The sequence below is a fragment of the Helianthus annuus genome, chromosome 16, assembly GCF_002127325.2.
Source record: "Helianthus annuus cultivar XRQ/B chromosome 16, HanXRQr2.0-SUNRISE, whole genome shotgun sequence".
NCBI classification, from domain to species: Eukaryota; Viridiplantae; Streptophyta; class Magnoliopsida; order Asterales; family Asteraceae; genus Helianthus; species Helianthus annuus.
In genome coordinates, this window is record NC_035448.2 from 113,881,619 (window position 1) to 113,900,712 (window position 19,094).

Consider the following 19,094-nt stretch of genomic DNA (forward strand, 5'->3'; position numbering starts at 1 on the left):
ATTTTTTAAAATGCAGAGGTGTATGATACCCTGATTACTGCTTGGTTGCATCATGGTGGGAATTTCACAAAACTTCCTGGTAGAGCATATGTTAATAAGCATAACTTCATCGATCTTCTAGACAATGATAAGTTCTCAGTACACGAGTTGGATCTTGCGATGGTCTTCATAGCCCAGCTTGTGATGCTGATGTGTTAGAACTTTTAAAGTACGTACCTGAACATAGGATTGTACATGTTTATACTGAACGTGGTAACACAAATGTTTACACCAATCGATGAGGGGTGGTTATTGAAGAAATCAATGAAAAACAAGAGAATGGGATAATGGGTACTATAATTACCAATGGGTTAAGGTTCTACAATTGGGATGGAATGAAGTGGGCCAATCAAGTGGTGTACAAGAGGATCTTTTAGCCATTACATATTACGAAAAGGATGCTAATGTAGATGATAAGGCTGATACTAATGTAGTTGAGTGTGCTAAGGTAGATCAGGGTGCTAATGTAGTTGATAAGGATGATACTGATGTAGATGAGGGTTTAAATGAAGATGAGGGTGATAATGTAGATGAGGGACCTAATGTAAACTGTGATGAAAGAACAAGTATAGAGTCTGATGAGGGTGCAAATGTAGATGAGGGACCTAATGAAGACTATGATGAAAGGGCAAGTATATAGTCTGATGAGGGTGCAAATGCAGATGATGAGAGTAGAGTGACCATGAGGGTGAGAGTGACAATGACTATCTTATTGATAAGGATAATAACATGGATGATCCTGAAGTGGATATGCAGGATTATAAGTTGAATATTGATTTAAGTGATAAAGACTTCAAAGTAGTTGATAAATATGAATTGCAAAGTAGTTGATAAATATGAATTTGAAGAGGAGGTGTGATGTGTGTAAAATGCAACATATAAATTACATCAAATGAGGCATAAAACTAACCCTTTTTTAGTACTAATGTTGGAAAAAGTATGCTTTTGTCTTCCTTTTGTATTTTCAGGATTAAATGAGCGCAAATGAACAAAAGAAGCAAAAATACAGCTAAATCTAACATAAATACAAGAAGAGGAATAAACGTGGCATGCCTGACCCCTCGACAGTATCTTCCCAAGCAAAAACAAGAGATCAGAAGGCTGAACACGCCCCGTGCCCAACGGACACGGGGGCGTGCCCAAGTGTCTGCAGAAAAGACAAAGTTGTAGAAGCTTCTATTCCCCAACATGGGGGCGTGCCCAGCTCAACACGGTCGTGGTCAACGCTAAGATTTGCAGAATCCAAGCAAATCTTGATAGTACAGATACGCTTCTGCACACAGGGCCGTGCCCAGCGGACACGGGGGCGTGGTCAACTAATGCAGACAAACTGCATTTAATGAAGAAAGAGAAAGTGGATGGACACGGGGTCGTGCCCAATGGACACGGGGCCATGTCCGGGCTTCTGTGCAGGCTATAAATAGAGGTGCTTGGTTCACTTCAAAGGCATCCCTTGACAAACCACCTCTCTCACACTTCACCCACACTCCACCACCATCATAACCCACATCCACCACCATCATCCATCATCCATCATAGAGTGTGTGTAGTAGTCTCGTGATCCAAGATTGATAGTAAGAGTTCTTGACAATCAAAGGCCATGTTTGCCTAGGTCTCTTACATCACTTGGTGAAGACAAGCATTTAGTGTAATACTTTTGTTTTTTAATCTTTTCGCACTTTTTATTTGGTTTTGTATTAATGACTTTAATAACTAGTTTCTTATGTTGAAGATGAAACTTCCTTATCATTTGTCCGTTGTGTCTTGGCGTTATTTTAGTGTCTATATAAAATAAAAGATTTACACCATTCATATCTCTACGGTCTATATAGAGATATGTTGGCTACCTGGTCGGGGGTTAAGGGAATGGTTTGGTAAGGTTCTTGCCTTGTTCAGTGTATAGATCCTGCAAGGACCTGGGTCAAGCTTACTAGGACCTCCTTCAATACCCACTGGTATTGGATGGCGAGGGTTCGAATGGCTTGATCCCCTCATATGTAAACTACTATTAATACATTAACCCGGCTACTTGGAATTGTATCCCTGCTGACTCAAACCACTTAGCCGAGGGTAACGTCACCTTCAAAAGAGGGGCCTACCACATTACGCATTAATAACTTAATTAATTATCTTTCAATAATCCAACCCTTTAGGATTGTATCCTTGCTGACTCAAACTACTGGGTTGAGGGTAACGTCACCTTCAAAAGAGGGGCCTACTACTATAACTAAGATAATCTCTTAAAAAGTGCAAAAGTGTGGAAAACATCAAAGGTTACACTAAAGGCGAGTCGCATCCAAGTGACTCATCTTGTCTATATGTTTGTATTTTTATTTTTATTTTCAGCATTTTTAGTTTTTATTTTCATGTTTAAAACCTTTTTTCCAAAATTTTGATTTGATTAGACGTTGAGGATAAACCGGTATTAAAAGCTCTTGTGTCCTTCGACGACCTCGGTATCTTACCAACACTATACTACGCTCACGATGGGTGCACTTGCCCATATGTGTGTTTAGTGTTAGTAGAATATCGTGTTTTATAAATTTAAAACTTGACTAAAGTGTTAAAAAGGGCTAAAAATATACATAAAAACATATCACACTCGACACGCATCAAGGTGTTAGACAATTAGACATTTGACAGTGGTTCAGAATGTGATGACGAGGGTAATAATATTAGGAGACATAGTTTAAGGTTGTTAAGGAAACAAAATGTGAACAACGACACTTTCTTTCTAGATCGAATATTTGGCACCAAACAAGAAGCAAAGGAAAGAATTAAAAAAACATGTTGTGGAAACCAGAAGACTGATTAAGATTGTTAAAGATGATAAGAAAAGAGTTAGGGCAATTTGTCAAGGAGAAATGCCAAAGTTTGATGTTAAGGAAGATGATACACAGGTTATGAAATATAAGGGACCAATATGTGCTAAAAAGTGGTATAATTAAATTAACTAAAACTAAACCCTAAACTAGACACTCTAAGCTTTAAATTTATAAAGTAAGACTCTTTCAAACCTAGACCACACAACCGGGAAGTGTACCGATCAATGCGGTATAGCTAAAGTAAATCCGAGTATCGAACCCACGAGACTCTACTAACTACGAATACTAGACTCGACTAATTTATCTAAGACTGACTCGACTTAATTGTTTTTTTTTTTTTGTGTTTGGGGTGGGGGGTTTCTAGATATCCTAAATTGCGATTTAATTAAATTAATTAACTAAATTAACTAGACACGAACTAACTTGGGTTTTTACTTAGATGATGGGAAAGACTACCTAGACTGGAATCCTGGATTGTACTAGTAATGACCTTTTAGGATGTTAATTATTATGGAACTGCGATCTTCTAATGCTAAACCTATCGAGACACCGAACAATACCCTCGACCCTTCTTGAGAAGACACTTATGGAGCTCTAAAGGTTGTCATGGACACCGATTAGTCTAGACTCCCTCTCGGGTTATCTAAGTGATTTACAAAAGTATCCTAATTCGATCTACTCCCTCACATGCTATAAATCTAGGATAGACTTGGATTCTCAATTTAACTTATTAGATAAGGTCAATAGGGCAACTAGTTCAGACTCCTCACGAAGACCCTACCTACCAATTTGCTGACTTAGACCTAACAATAATCTCGTACCTCACAGCTATAATGTAACACCCCGTGTTTTCGAATGTCAAAGTCAAAGTCAAAGTCAAAGTCAAAGTCCAAGTCAACTTTGACTTCTCTGACTGTTAATGTTTCTTTTTACTTTTTTGTATTATGTGGAGTAAGTGTTGTCTAAATGAAATGATCGAATGATTAATCAATGCGACCGATTTACGACTGTGAATAGTAGGAAGTAACAATGCAATAAAGTTAATCAATCAATAACCAAGTTAATCGATTCATCAATCAAGCTTGAGACTCGAATTATGTGAACTCTGGTATTGTTATACGTGTGTGTGTGCCTTATGTGTTACTTGTGCATGTTTACTTATATGTCTGGTGGGGTATTCAAGTGAATCAATCGAAACTCGAAGAGCAATCGTACTCAATCGAAACCGACATCGAAACGTGACTTATAGAAGATTGTATGTTAGATATAGTAGTTGGGACTGAAAGTAATTTGACTAGGAACTCTATCGTATTCGTATCATCGCCCATCGAAATCGAAACATCAAAAATCGTCGCAAAACGCTCAAAGTGGGTCGCGGATCGAACAGGAGGCACCCTGGTCGAACAGGCCAGCCGATCGGCTAGCATCTTCCTAGCCGATCGAGCAGCCCATTCGATCGGAGCTTCTGGCCGATCGGCTGCCACTTTCCTCTTTTGGAGCCTATAAATAGGGCTGTCATTGTCACACTTTCTACTTTTGGAAACCTCTGACCGAACCAGCCTTCTTCTTCACCGTTTCTCAGATTTCTCTCAACTCCGGTAAGTTTTCACTCTAATTCTTGTACGTTTTTGATCATTGCATGATTCTACACCTTTCTATCTTTCAAAACTTGATTTCTAACCATGAAATCACCAAGATCTAAGTGTTCTTGGGTGATGTCATCATGGTGTTCTTGAAAAACACCAAACTTTGACCTCATTCAACCATGAATAGCTTAGATCTGACCGGTTTCCACATAAACAAACTAAGATTTGTAAGAATCTTAACATTTTTAGGAATAATTTCCAATTTCTTCAACCTTTTACACTCGAAACCTTAAACCGGTAGAAACGGAGCTTGAACCGGCTAACTAATCGTTCTAACAGTTAAGAGGTTCAAGATTCGGATTCTATATACAAGGTTCACCGACGATGGGTTAAACTCTAAACCGACGTTCAGAACCGCTCACCGGCCGGACTTGGGAGATTCCTGTCCGAGCCGAAGGAACGAGTAGGAACGGAGGATATCATAGTTCAACTCGTTATCAAACTACCTCGATATGACAACAAGTAATCGAACAGCCAAGTGTTAGACGAAAAGCCGACCAGGTCAGAAATGCTGGCCGAACGGCTAGCACATGGTTCCACACTTTACAAGTTTTATGAAGTATGCTATTGACGAAGTGATGTTCGATCGAATACGCTACTCGATTGGTAAACATTATTCTTCGGATCATGAGATACTATGCTTCAACACTTAATCGTTTTTACAACTCGTTCGTAGTATGGAATGCCAGCCGATCGAACAGGCTGTTCGATCGAGTGACATCCTATTGAGAACCACTTCTAAGGTTCCCAGCCGATCGGTTAAGCCGGCCGATCGAACGGACCGTTCGGTCGATCGATCTATTATCAAACTATTCGAACTCTATATGCTATTATCAAACTTGTATGCTCACCTTTACATTATATGTATTGACTTTATTTTAACGTATGTGACAGGTGTTTAGGATGCGTATATGCTCTATCTGCTGTGAAACCGAGGCTAGGAAAGAGTCTAGAAACCAAGACAATTTATATTTATGTTTAATTTAAATCTGAGTTGTCGGAACATGTTTTGTTTGAAGGATACCTATGTCTGTAATAACTAAATTTATCTTATGGGTCACGGTATGGGACGTGATATTTAAACTATTCGGTAATAATAGTTGTTATGGAATTTCTTTGAACAATCTGTTTCGCTCAGTGCCGCGCCCCGATGATTCCGCCATCGGTTGGGGTGTGACAGATTGGTATCAGAGCCATAACTATAGGGAATTAGGTTAGACACGACCTAGTCCGGGTCGCTGTCTTAGAGACCTAGACTATAGTTAGGAACCAACAGACCCAGTTTATGTGCCTTATTCTGCAATTCTTCACTATCACTGCACTCGGATTTCAATTAAAGTCAGGCGATTCAGTCAGGAATAGGTGTGAAAACCGCGAACTCCCGACTAAATTGACTGACTTATGATGATTTTATCCCTTTACTCATGCTTATCCTAATATTTTCAATTACATATAAGGAGGATTAAACCGAATCAGGAGTGAAACCCTCATTTTGATGAAAATTCTCCTTAAATTTCCTTAAAACAAGGAAGAAATTGCTAAGCCAAGGGGTGAAACCCTAACCTTGGCAATTTGTTCTGGACTTTATTTATCTCACCAAGGCCTCGATGGACTCCAACGACCTGAACTCACAAAGTATGACCTAGGGAACGCGTGTGGAATGCCCAAGAATCGAGGCAGAAACACGACCTCTAGAGTCGAAAGTGATGACAAGTCTACTATGAATAGTCGAGTTGCCTTGGGTAGTCGATGTCTAGTAGCCGCAAACAATCTATCTCTCGATTTTATGTGTTTCGATTCTGAGAACCGCAACCGTGTACTCTGATGACTCGTTGATTTTCTGTGTTTTGTGTGCTTTGTATGTTTACGTGTTTATATTTTGGGATGTTATTTGATTTTGCTATCATTTCGATCGATACACACGACTCGTACTGTTATTCTACCCCTAATCGATCTCCAGTTGCTACAATTTAAACGATATTACGATATGATATGCTATACGACTAAGTTAGGCTATACTATACTGTGCTACTTGATATGCCATACGCGATCGCTATATGAACGACACCCGACTTGGAAGGATAGGTTTCTGTTTTCTGACTGCCTCTGTGATTAAATGCGTATGTGCCTTTCGTGACTATGTACTTCTGTGCTCTACTTGCTTATGTGCTTCTGTGGTTATGTGGATACTGTGCTTTTGTGTCTATGAGATTACGTGATATGTGTTTCGACGTGTTCCTAAGCTTTAGTAAGTAGTAGACGTGTGAGGTGAGATTCGATTCTGATGTGTCTGAGACCTACGACGATGATTGTTGCAGACCATGTCGTCATCCAGACACCGAACCCCACTTACTCGCCAAGAAAAGAGAGACAGACGTCTCGCTGCTATCATCTCCAAGCAAGTGGCGAAGGCCGTGAGTAAGGTATATGAAAATGCCAGCAAAACGTCTGAAGAATCCCGAGCCGAAAACCCTAAGGATTCAAGCAAGGCTGCTTTCAGCTTCAAGCAGTTCAAAGCATGCGGACCGAAAGAGTTCACTGGCGAAGATGGCCCTACCGCCATGTTTCACTGGTTCGACTCGGTCGAAGTCACTCTGCGCCAGAGCGGATGTCCTAAACATCTCCGCACTCTCAATGCTACAGGCGTCTTCCAGTCCCGTGCTCTAGACTGGTGGACGGCCGAACGAAACAAGCGCGGAAATGATGCAGCTTACGAGCTAACATGGGAGGAGTTGAAGGCAATTATGATCGACGAATTCTGCCCTCCTCATGAACGCCAAAAGCTGGAGGACGAGTTCTGGGAAATCAAGCAGAAGGATGGAGACAATGCTGCTCTCACTGCTCGCTTCAAGCAGCTTAGCATCATATGTCCCGATCAAGTCAAGACCTCAGATCAAGCTATCAAGAAGTACATTTGAGCTCTACCCGATTGTGTAGCCGACTTTGTTCACGCCGCCAAGCCAGCAACGATCGAAGAAACCTACCTACTCGCCGCTGAGATAAATGACAAGCGAGTAAAGTCTGGTTTTTGGGATAAGCAAACCAAGTCTCTGCACCAAGCCACTGCAGCACCCACCGACTCATCTGCTCAATCCTCCAAGTCATCAAGAAGAAAGAAGAAGAACAACAACAACAGCTCCAGCAACAAGAGTTGTGCTGCCGCGACAACTGCCACTCCTCTACAAGCGGTACCAGCTCAGCAGCAACAGCACCCTCGCTCAGCTCCAGTGATCAATGCACCGCCAGCGAAGCGTGCATACACAGGCCCTCACCCACTCTGCCCGACATGCTCGTATCATCACCCGGTGGGTCTAGCCTGTCGTTTTTGCGCTCACTGCAACCTCTACGGTCATTTCACTACGAACTGTCGCTATGGTCCCCGTCAAGCCCCAATTCAAGCCACTGTCAACCAAGCTCTACTTCCTGCCCCTCAAGGCCAACCAGCAGCTCAAGCACCAACAGCCAACGTTCGAGTCTGCTTTGCGTGTGGTGACCCTAACCACTTTGCAAACAGGTGCCCGAACAGGGTGGTTAAGCAAGAGCCCTAGCAGCAACAGCCACAACAGCAGCCTCAGCAACAGTAGCAAGCAGCCCATGCCCGAACCTTCAACATCAATGCCCTTCAGGCTCATGCGGATAACAACGTGGTTAATGGTACGCTCCTTGTGAATGGTATTTATGCATCATGTTTGTTTGATACTGCAGCCGATAACTGCTTTGTGTCATTTGAATTTGAGAAGCTCCTTAGTCGTAAGCGCTCTTATCTGTCCTCGTCATTCGAAGTCGAAGTCGCTACAGGAAGAACCGTCGCACTTAACTCTGTTCTCCGTGATTGTACTCTCGAACTCAACAATCACATCTTTCCAATTGACCTTATTCCAATGCAACTCGGAAGCTTTGATGTCATAATAGGCATGGACTTTCTTCGTGAAAACCATGCTGAAGTTGTGTGCTTCGAAAAGATGATTCGATTCTCACTCGCGAATGGTGATCTATTGTGTGTGTACGGTGAAACAACGTCGAAAGGTCTCAAGCTCATGTCTTGTATTCAAGCCAGCAAGTATCTCCGCAAGGAATACCGAGCCTTCTTGGCCAACATTGTAGTAGCGGAGAAGGGAAAGAAAAAGAAAGTTGAAGTCAAAGATGTTCCAGTGGTCCGTGAGTTTCCTCAGGTGTTCCCTGACGATCTCCCCGGACTACCGCCAAGTCGTGATATCGACTTTCGTATTGACCTCATTCCTGGAGCTAACCCCGTTGCCAAAGCCCCTTACCGACTCGCTCCATCCGAAATGAGGGAACTCTCGAATCAACTCCAGGAATTACTCGAAAAAGGCTTTATTCGCCCAAGCACCTCTCCTTGGGGTGTGCCAGTCCTTTTCGTCAAGAAGAAGTACGGATCGTTCCGGATGTGCATCGACTATCGGGAATTGAATAAGCTAACCATCAAGAACCGATACCCCTTGCCCCGAATCGACGATTTGTTTGATCAGCTACAAGGTGCATCATGTTTCTCTAAGATCGATCTGCGTTCAGGATATCATCAGCTACGGATTCAAGAGGAAGACATCCCCAAAACCGCTTTTCGAACCCGTTATGGCCATTACGAATTTGTTGTTATGCCCTTTGGTCTAACCAACGCACCCGCGGTTTTATGGACCTGATGAATCGCGTGTGTAAGCCTTATCTTGACCGATTCGTCATCGTGTTCATCGACGCTGTCTTGATTTATTCCAAAACGAAAGCCGAACACGCGCAACATCTACGTTTGGTTCTCGAGTTACTCCAGGGGAACCAACTCTATGCCAAGTTCTCTAAGTGCGAATTCTGGTTGGAGGAGGTTCAGTTTCTGGGTCACATCGTGAATAGTCATGGTATCCATGTCGATCCTGCGAAGATTGAAGCTGTCAAAAGCTGGATTACGCCTAAGAACCCGTCAGAAGTTCGTTCTTTTCTCGGACTAGCGGGCTATTATCGACGATTCATTGAAGGATTCTCCAAGATCGCTGTGCCTCTAACCGCTCTTACTCATAGAGACAAGCCTTTTGTGTGGGGAAACGCACAAGAGACTGCCTTCCAAACCCTCAAGCATATGCTGTGCAACGCTCCGATTCTTACGCTGCCCGACGGAAGCGACAACTTCATTGTCTACTGTGATGCTTCTAACCTTGGTCTCGGCTGTGTCCTCATGCAGCGAGACAAGGTTATAGCCTACGCATCTCGTCAGCTCAAGATCCACGAGAAGAACTATACAACCCATGACCTCGAGCTAGGCGCGGTTGTCTTTGCATTGAAGATTTGGCGACACTACCTGTATGGCACTAAGTGTACAATCTACACTGATCACAGGAGTTTACAACACATCTTTAATCAGAGAGAGCTTAATATGCGTCAACGCCGATGGGTATAACTTCTCAACGATTACGACTGTGAGATTCGTTATCACCCAGGCAAGGCGAACTCAACCGAAACCGAAGAGCAATCGAACTCAATCGAAACCGACATCGAAACGTGACTTATAGAAGATTGTATGTTAGATATAGTAGTTGGGACTGAAAGTAATTTGACTAGGAACTCTATCGTATTCGTATCATCGCCCATCGAAATCGAAATATCAAAAATCGTCGCAAAACGCTCAAAGTGGGTCGCGGATCGAACAGGAGGCACCCTGGTCGAACAGGCCAGCCGATCGGCTAGCATCTTCCTAGCCGATCGAGCAGCCCATTCGATCGGAGCTCCTGGCCGATCGGCTGCCACTTTCCTCTTTTGGAGCCTATAAATAGGGCTGTCATTGTCACACTTTCTACTTTTGGAAAGCTCTGACCGAACCAGCCTTCTTCTTCACCTTTTCTCAGATTTCTCTCAACTCCAGTAAGTTTTCACTCTAATTCTTGTACGTTTTTTATCATTGCATGATTCTACACCTTTCTATCTTTCAAAACTTGATTTCTAACCATGAAATCACCAAGATCTAAGTGTTCTTGGGTGATGTCATCATGGTGTTCTTGAAGAACACCAAACTTTGACCTCATTCAACCATGAATAGCTTAGATCTGACCGGTTTCCACATAAACAAACTAAGATTTGTAAGAATCTTAACATTTTTAGGAATAATTTCCAATTTTCTTCAACCTTTTACACTCGAAACCTTAAACCGGTAGAAACGGAGCTTGAACCGGCTAACTAATCGTTCTAACAGTTAAGAGGTTCAAGATTCGGATTCTATATACAAGGTTCACCGACGATGGGTTAAACTCTAAACCGACGTTCGAAACCGCTCACCGGCCGGACTTGGGAGATTCCTGTCCGAGCCGAAGGAACGAGTAGGAACGGAGGATATCATAGTTCAACTCGTTATCAAACTACCTCGATATGACAACAAGTAATCGAACAACCAAGTGTTAGACGAAAAGCCGACCAGGTCAGAAATGCTAGCCGAACGGCTAGGCTGTTCGAACAGCCCAGCCGATCGGACATGCCAGCCGATCGGCTAGCACATGGTTCCACACTTTACAAGTTTTATGAAGTATGTTATTGACGAAGTGATGTTCGATCGAATACGCTACTCGATTGGTAAACATTACTCTTCGGATCATGAGATACTATGCTTCAACACTTAATCGTTTTTACAACTCGTTCGTAGTATGGAATGCCAGCCGATCGAACAGGCTGTTCGATCGAGTGACATTCTGTTGAGAACCACTTTTAAGGTTCCCAGCCGATCGGTTAAGCCGGCCGATCGAACGGACCGTTCGATCGATCGATCTGAAAGGTAAGGACATTTTAGTGTTCTCATATAGTACAAAGAAAACCTCAAAAGTTCAAATCCTCAAACACAAACACACTAGAGGAAGAAACAATCCACTCGAATGGCCTAGCCGATCGAGCCTACCGGCCGATCGAACAGGACTGTTCAACGGACATACCAGCCGATCGAACAGCCCGTTCGATCGAACCTGCCGTTCGATCGACCAGCCTATTCGATCCATCCACATTTGTTTACATTTCCACGTTACTCATTGTTGTGCTATCGAACTATTCAGGCTAACCCTACTCTCAGCGCTCCCTTCAATCCATAATCAATCACTGTGAGTATACTCGAACCCTTTTTGCTTTAGCACTTTTGGGTGTTACATACGTTACTTATCAAAATCACAATCGAACACATTATTCAAACTATTTGAACGCTAACCGATTTCATGTATTACGTGATTAAATGTATGCTTGTTGTTATGTTTACACGTGGAATGTTGTCTACATGCCTTAGTAACGTAGTACTATAGTTTGGACTCAGCACCCGTTCACACGGGGGTTGTTAAGGACAATTACTTGCATGGTTTACGGTGGTAACCATGTATTGCGAACTGTCTCGGACAGTCAACCCGTAGTCGTTGGTATTGATAGGTCCATGTCGATAATTTACATGCATCATTTCCCTCTGTGTACGTGCTGGTTATGCGTAAACTATTCGAACTCTATATGCTATTATCAAACTTGTATGCTCACCTTTACATTATATGTATTGACTTTATTTTAACGTATGTGACAGGTGTTTAGGATGCGTATATGCTCTATCTGCTGTGAAACCGAGGCTAGGAAAGAGTCTAGAAACAAAGACAATTTATATTTATGTTTAATTTAAATCTGAGTTGTCGGAACATGTTTTGTTTGAAGGATACCTATGTCTGTAATAACTAAATTTATCTTATGGGTCACGTAATGGGACGTGATATTTAAACTATTCGGTAATAATAGTTGTTATGGAATTTCTTTGAACAATCTGTTTCGCTAAGTGCCGCGCCCCGATGATTCCGCCATCGGTTGGGGTGTGACATATAAAGATTAATAGAACGCTCAGGTTTATTTAATTATTAATTACCGCTTCTAAGGTATATTGGCCAATTAACCCAAAAGATTACAAAATAATGTTATAATCTAGCATGACCCTACTATGTGATAGACATACACCAAGAATCATACGAAGCAATAAACGACAATTAAACAAAGCTAAGCATGCATATACATCAAACCGATAAACAAGTCGACTACTTTTATAAAGAATCCATAAATCATCAAACATCTATAATAAAAACTAAAGCTTTAACAATCCATTCATCTCAATCTAGGTAGTTTATAGAGCTTAGCCTGACATATTCATAATGAAAAACAAAACAAGAGTATTATCAAGAAAACAAAACATGGTTTATAATCAAAAGTGAAGAACAAGTAAACCCGGAGGATTAATCACGACTAATTGGGGCTTAAATATGAAGTTTTTCGCGCTGATTAGGATAGGCGTCGCGTCGCGTCACGTGACCTGTATAGGGGTCCTCCGCCGTGTGACGCGATGGACCTGCATACTGGGAATACAGTTTCAGCCAACTTCTTCATTTCAACTCCATTTTCGCCTATGGGTTCGTAATTCAGTTCTCTATCTTCTCATTTTATCAAATATCCATTTTAATTTTATGAGAATCCTTCACTAAGCCCAAACCTCCTCTCGTGTGCTCGTTTCTTCAACGTTTCTTGTTTTCACTCCCGATACCCTGCGAAGCACACAAGACACCATAATACAAAAAAACCAATGATAAAATGAAACAAAACAACTCAAATTATTATACAAACTATACATGAAAACAAATTTACTTTGCATTACATTAGTGGCAGGGGAAAAAGACAAATCCCCACCAATATCTATGTCCATGGGTCATTTTAGTCTCAAAAGATGGAGATAAGGAATCTTAGATTGTCAAGACTTTGAATACAGATCACAAGTGTGTTCACTGCAGAGATCTGTATGCTTGCACTTCAACATTCCTTTCAAAACAAATGTTGGAGCAGATTGAAAAAAATCCAGGAATACTAGTCAAGGCTATATAGGAGCAGTTTCAGATGAGATTTGAAGTGAATGTCTCTAAGATGAAAGCCTACATAGCCAAAATAAAGACAAAGAGACAGGTTCAGGAGGGTTACAAGTCACAATATACTTTGTTGAGGTCATTTGTGGAAGAACTGTGCAATACAAACCCTGGGTCAACTGTTCATACTGAGGTTGAACCTGTGAGAAATCCGGATGACACCATAAGAGTCTTTAAAAGGATATATGTATGCTTGGGTGGTTTGAAACAGGGGTTTAAAGCCATAGGCATGGATATGTTGGGGTTGGATGGAGCTTTCATGAAAGGTAATTATCCAGGTCAAGTCTTATGCACTCGCCCGAATGCAAACATTGGCTTGTTAGATTTTCCTTTGAACGAGCCGTTGACTACTATTTACAATAGAAAAGAAGCTGGAATAGCTGAAATTGGTTCGTGTTCCGTTTCCAAAGTCAGTCGTCTTTACCCAAGTGTGAACTTCAGACGACTCTCAAGCGGTTCCATCTCTTTTCCATTTCTATTTACCCAGTTCATATCTTTGTTTCGTGTGTTCCCCGGAGGAATTCGATCTAAAAACAACTATATCCTGTTGCTTATGTAATAGTGGAGGCTAAGAATCTTAGCTCATGGACCTGGTTCCTTGAATGTTTAGGTGATGATCTGGATTTGGGCAGCAACTCACACTTCACCTTCATTGGTGATAGACAAAAGGTATGTGATTTACACTCTTATTGTTAGTAGTTGATTATAGTATATAGTTTAAACTTTTTGTATTTGATTTTGTTTTATTAGGGTCTAATGGTTGCCATACACAATCTGTTCCCATTGGCTGAACATAGATTTTGTTTAAAACATATTCACGAGAATATGAAGTTGTCGTATAAGGGTAAACTTTACAAGGATAAGCTTTGGAAAGCAGCTAAGTGTACAACTATTGCTCAGGTTGAAGAGGCCATGGGGTAGTTGAAGGCATTCAACCAAAATGCTCATGCCTGGTTGTCAAATATACCACCTTAACATTGGACCCTATCTCACTTTTCAGGTTTGTAAAAAATTGTTTTTGTACAGGTGTTAATCTATCTGTGATATTTAGGATGTTTTATCCATTGTTCTTCTCACACAGACAGGGCAGTGTCTAATATGATGATGAATAATATGTGTGAGGCTTTTAACAGCAAGATCATTGATGCTAGGGACAAGCCAATAATATCAGCATTGGAGTATAGTAGGGAGTATCTCATGAGAAGAATTCTCACCATAATGAAGGTCCAAGAAAGAACTGAAGGACTCCTGACACCCTATGCACAAGAAACATTGGAGACTATAAAAATGAGGCAACCAGGTATTCTGTGCAGTGGAATGGTGATGATCAGTATTAAGTCAGCGGGAAGAGTCAATGTGTAGTTCATATGGAGAGGAAGTGGTGTACATGCAGGGCATGGGAGATATCAGGCATACCATGTAGAAATGTTGTGGCTACAATATGGTTTATGTCAACTAATGGTAACCAAGTTGGATGTTTAGAAAGTTGGGTGAATCCCTTGTATATGTTAGATAACTGGAAGAAGGTGTATAACTTCAAGGTGAACCCAATCAGTGAAAAAAGTCAATGGTTCCTACAACTCTAAAGCCACCTAAACATCACAAACATGCAGGGAGACCTAAAAAAGATAGGAGGAGGTCAGCTGTTGAAATGGAAGAGATGACAAAGGGTGGAAGGCTATCAAAGAAAAACACAATTCAGACTTGTGGAAATTGCAAGGGGAAAGGCCACAACAAGGAGTCATGTTCAAAGAAAACAAGTGAGGGTGGTACCAAGGTGAAGAGTGCAAAAGGTAATCAGAGTCTTATCATCTAAAACACAACACAAAACCTACATATATGATGTTTTAGTAATATTCATTATGTTATTTATGGGTTTTTGGTGTGTTTTATGATTGACATCATAGTGTTTTATGACTTTTTACACTTTTCAGGAAATTTGGACTTTGTAGCCAACTCATATCCTATGTATATATATATATATATATATATATATATAGGGTAGGGTTCATTTGAGAACCACTCTTATTACGAGGACCATGAGAACCAATGTGAACACAACAAAATAAAACCACTCCACCACCAACCAAAGCCTAAACACCCACCCCTACCCCAACACCACCCAAAAACCTAAACCTCCCACCCCTCAAAAACCTAAAAAAACCTAACCCTCCACCCCCAAAAACCTAACCCCCACCCCACCTAATCTAAATGCTAAAAACTAAACCCTAAAGCTAAACCCCACAACTAAATACTAAAAAAAAAAAAAAATTTAATCGCTACTTTTCATCCCATTTTTTTGGGGGACGAAAAGTAGCGATTTTAAATTTTTTTGTGTGTTTTTAATTTTTTAGATATTTTTGGTTGTGTTCACATAAGTTCTCGTGGTTCTCGCAATAAAGGGTGGTTCCTAACGTATCCTTATCCTATATATATATAGGGTTAGGATCGTGTGAGAAGCACTATGCTAGTTGAGAAACTTGAGAAGCATTCTAAACCACACATTTTTCCTAAGCTTTTCGTAATATACACATATGTAGAGTTTAAAATTGACTATATACATATGTGTATAATTCAAGATTTGACAATATACATATATGTATATAGTCAATTTTAAACTATACATATGTGTATATTACGAAAAGCTTAAGGAAATGTATGGTCCATAATGCTTCTCAAGTTTCTCTCAAACAGGGTGGATTTCTCTTAGAAAAGAGGATAGGATCCAAAATAACAGAAGAGCTAAGTCAAATGTCTACAGAAGCACCCGAAGAATAAGTGTTTATACAAACTCAAGGGTCTCTGAATATGGTTAATATACAATGTCGCTTATGGCTTGACGATAGTAGATTTTTAGACTTAACGGCATTAGTTGATACAGGAGCAACTAAAAGTTTAATATCACACAGTCTAGCACCAAAACAATACCACAAAGAACTAAAATATAAAGTAGTAAGTAGAACAATTGAAGATAGATTAGTTGAAATAACACATTACCTAGAACCTGTACGAATACAGTTTTTAGATTTTTCAAATAATTATAGCATGAAGTATGACATACCACAAGTGAATATAAACCCAGCATATATACAGTCAAAAGACTTTGTGCTAGGATTAAATTTTTTTATTTGCTCTAAATGGTTTTTTTACAGTGAATAGAAATTTTATTACACTCAGTAAACAAATCTATACAATCCCAACAACAAGGTATAATAGTATATCAAAAATTGCACAGAAGCGTGGTGGTCAAGGAAGTTTAGAATTTTTAAGGCAACAAAAAAGAAGTAATCTAATAGAAAATGAAACTATAAAATTGTTAACAGACTTTTTTAAGTCATGAAGTAGAAAAAGGAAAAGATATTTCAAAAAGTATAAATCACCTTATGATCTTACACTTAGAAAAAGTTTGTCTTATAGGTGAAGATATCACAAAATCACATATAGAATACATATGTAAATTTAAACTAAAAAATCCGGATATTACTATAAGAACTGCTAACGTAGAATATAGTCCCTTAGACAAAGAAGAGTTTAAAAAACAAATACCTGAAATGATTAGCCAGGGATTAATTAAAAAATTAGAAAGTCCTCACATATCAACGGCCTTTATAGTAAGAAACCATAGTGAAATAAAAAGAGGTAAAGCAAGAATAGTATACAATTATAAAAGGCTAAACGATAATACAGTAGATGATGGATATAATATTCCCAATAAAGACACTTTATTAAATCTTATACAGAAAAAGAAAGTTTTTTCAAAATTTGATTTAAAGTCAGGATATAATCAGTTAAAACTCGAAGAAAATTTTAAATCATGGACAGCTTTTACATGCTCAGAAGGACAATTTGAATGGAATGTTCTTAGCTTGGGCTAAAAAACGCTCCTTCAATAGTTCAAAGGTTTATGGACAATATTTTCTTAAAATATGACTTTTGTTTAGTATATATTGATGATATACTCGTAGCAAGCCAAACAGTACAAGAACATGAAAAACATTTACAACAGGTGTTTGAAGAAATAAAAAAGAATGGAATAGTAGTTTCTAAACGGAAAATGGAATTATTTAAAAGAAAAATATCTTTCCTAGGATTAGAAATAGGTAACGGAAAAATAGAATTACAATCACATATCTCTACAAAAATACTTGATTTCCCAGAAAAATTTGAAAATTTAAAACAAATACAAACCTTTTTGGGACTGGTCAATTATGCTAGAAAATTTGTTCCAAATTTATCAAAGTTAGTAGGGCCTTTATACAGTAAAAACAACAAAAAACGGCCAAATGTACTTTAATTCAGAAGATATAAAACTAGTGAATGAAATTAAAATGGCAATTAAAAATATTAAACCACTAGAATTACCACTTGTTACATATTACATAATTATTGAGAGAGATGGATGCAAAGAAGGATGGGGAGCAGTTCTTCTCTGCAAACCAAATAAATATAGTCCTAAGCAAGAAGATAAAATTTGTGCTTATGCAAGCGGTAATTTTCAAAACAACACAAGTTGGACTAGTTTCGATTTTGAAATACATGCATTGATATATGCGTTAGAAAAATTCAAACTTTTCCTTCACAAAGAATTTACAGTAAGAAATGATTATGAAGCTATTGTAAAATTTATAAAAAAATGATCAAAGCAAAAAGATAAATAGGACCCGATAGGTTAATTTACAAAATATTATCCAAGGAAGTGGATATCACATTAATTTTGAACATATTAAAGGAAAAAATAATGGGATAGTTGATATGTTATCCCGTAATATTAATAGATTGTTGCTTTTAGATGGACAGGAAAAAAGATAAAGGAAAAGCAATACTTATACATCCTACACAGCCTACAAAATCCTCTCCGATGAATACATCATCCGAAGAAGAGAAAATAGAGAAACTCATGAGCCAGTCAATACAAGCAGCAAGAACACAAAATTTTAGACAACTACCTGCAACACTAACAGATCTCAACAGTATTACACAGTTTTACAACCCAAGTCAATCAAAGTATACAAATGTTCGTTTTCCAAAAAATAGACATTTTACAAAAAAGGGCAAGCTCTCAATCACAGAATACACAAACCACAATCATTACCTTTGGAAATTATGCATTGCAAAGATGTGATGATCCCAATACAAAGTTTCGTCCAATTATTGGGATGAAATTAACAGAAAAACAACAGTGTTTACTAGATAACCTTTGGCATATTCAAACCATGCCTCAGGCCTCAACCTTTAAAGTCCAGGTGTTAAATGCATTAAACATTTATTTTTATGAACAAAGCAGTAAAACACCTAAGAAACAACAGAAGCCTAAGTTTACCCATTATGTCATATTTCGAGGTACTAAAATTGGTATTTTTAATAAATGGGAAACTGTGGCTAAGCATATACAATGCCCCAATCCAATTTACAAAGACTTTACGATTTTCAAAAAGCTATAGAAACAACAAGAGAACATTTTGGGGTAAGTGGCTTTTATATAGAACCTGAAGAGGTTCAAACATTTGCGGACATGGCAAAAATTAAGCCAAAACAAATAATAAAAATCAAGAAGATCTGATCACTGAGTTACAAGATCAGCTTGTACAACAAGGAAAAAAAATACACATTCTATACATGAAAGTTTGAAAATAGTTTGTTAAAACAAAAAGTTAGTATTCTCGAAACAA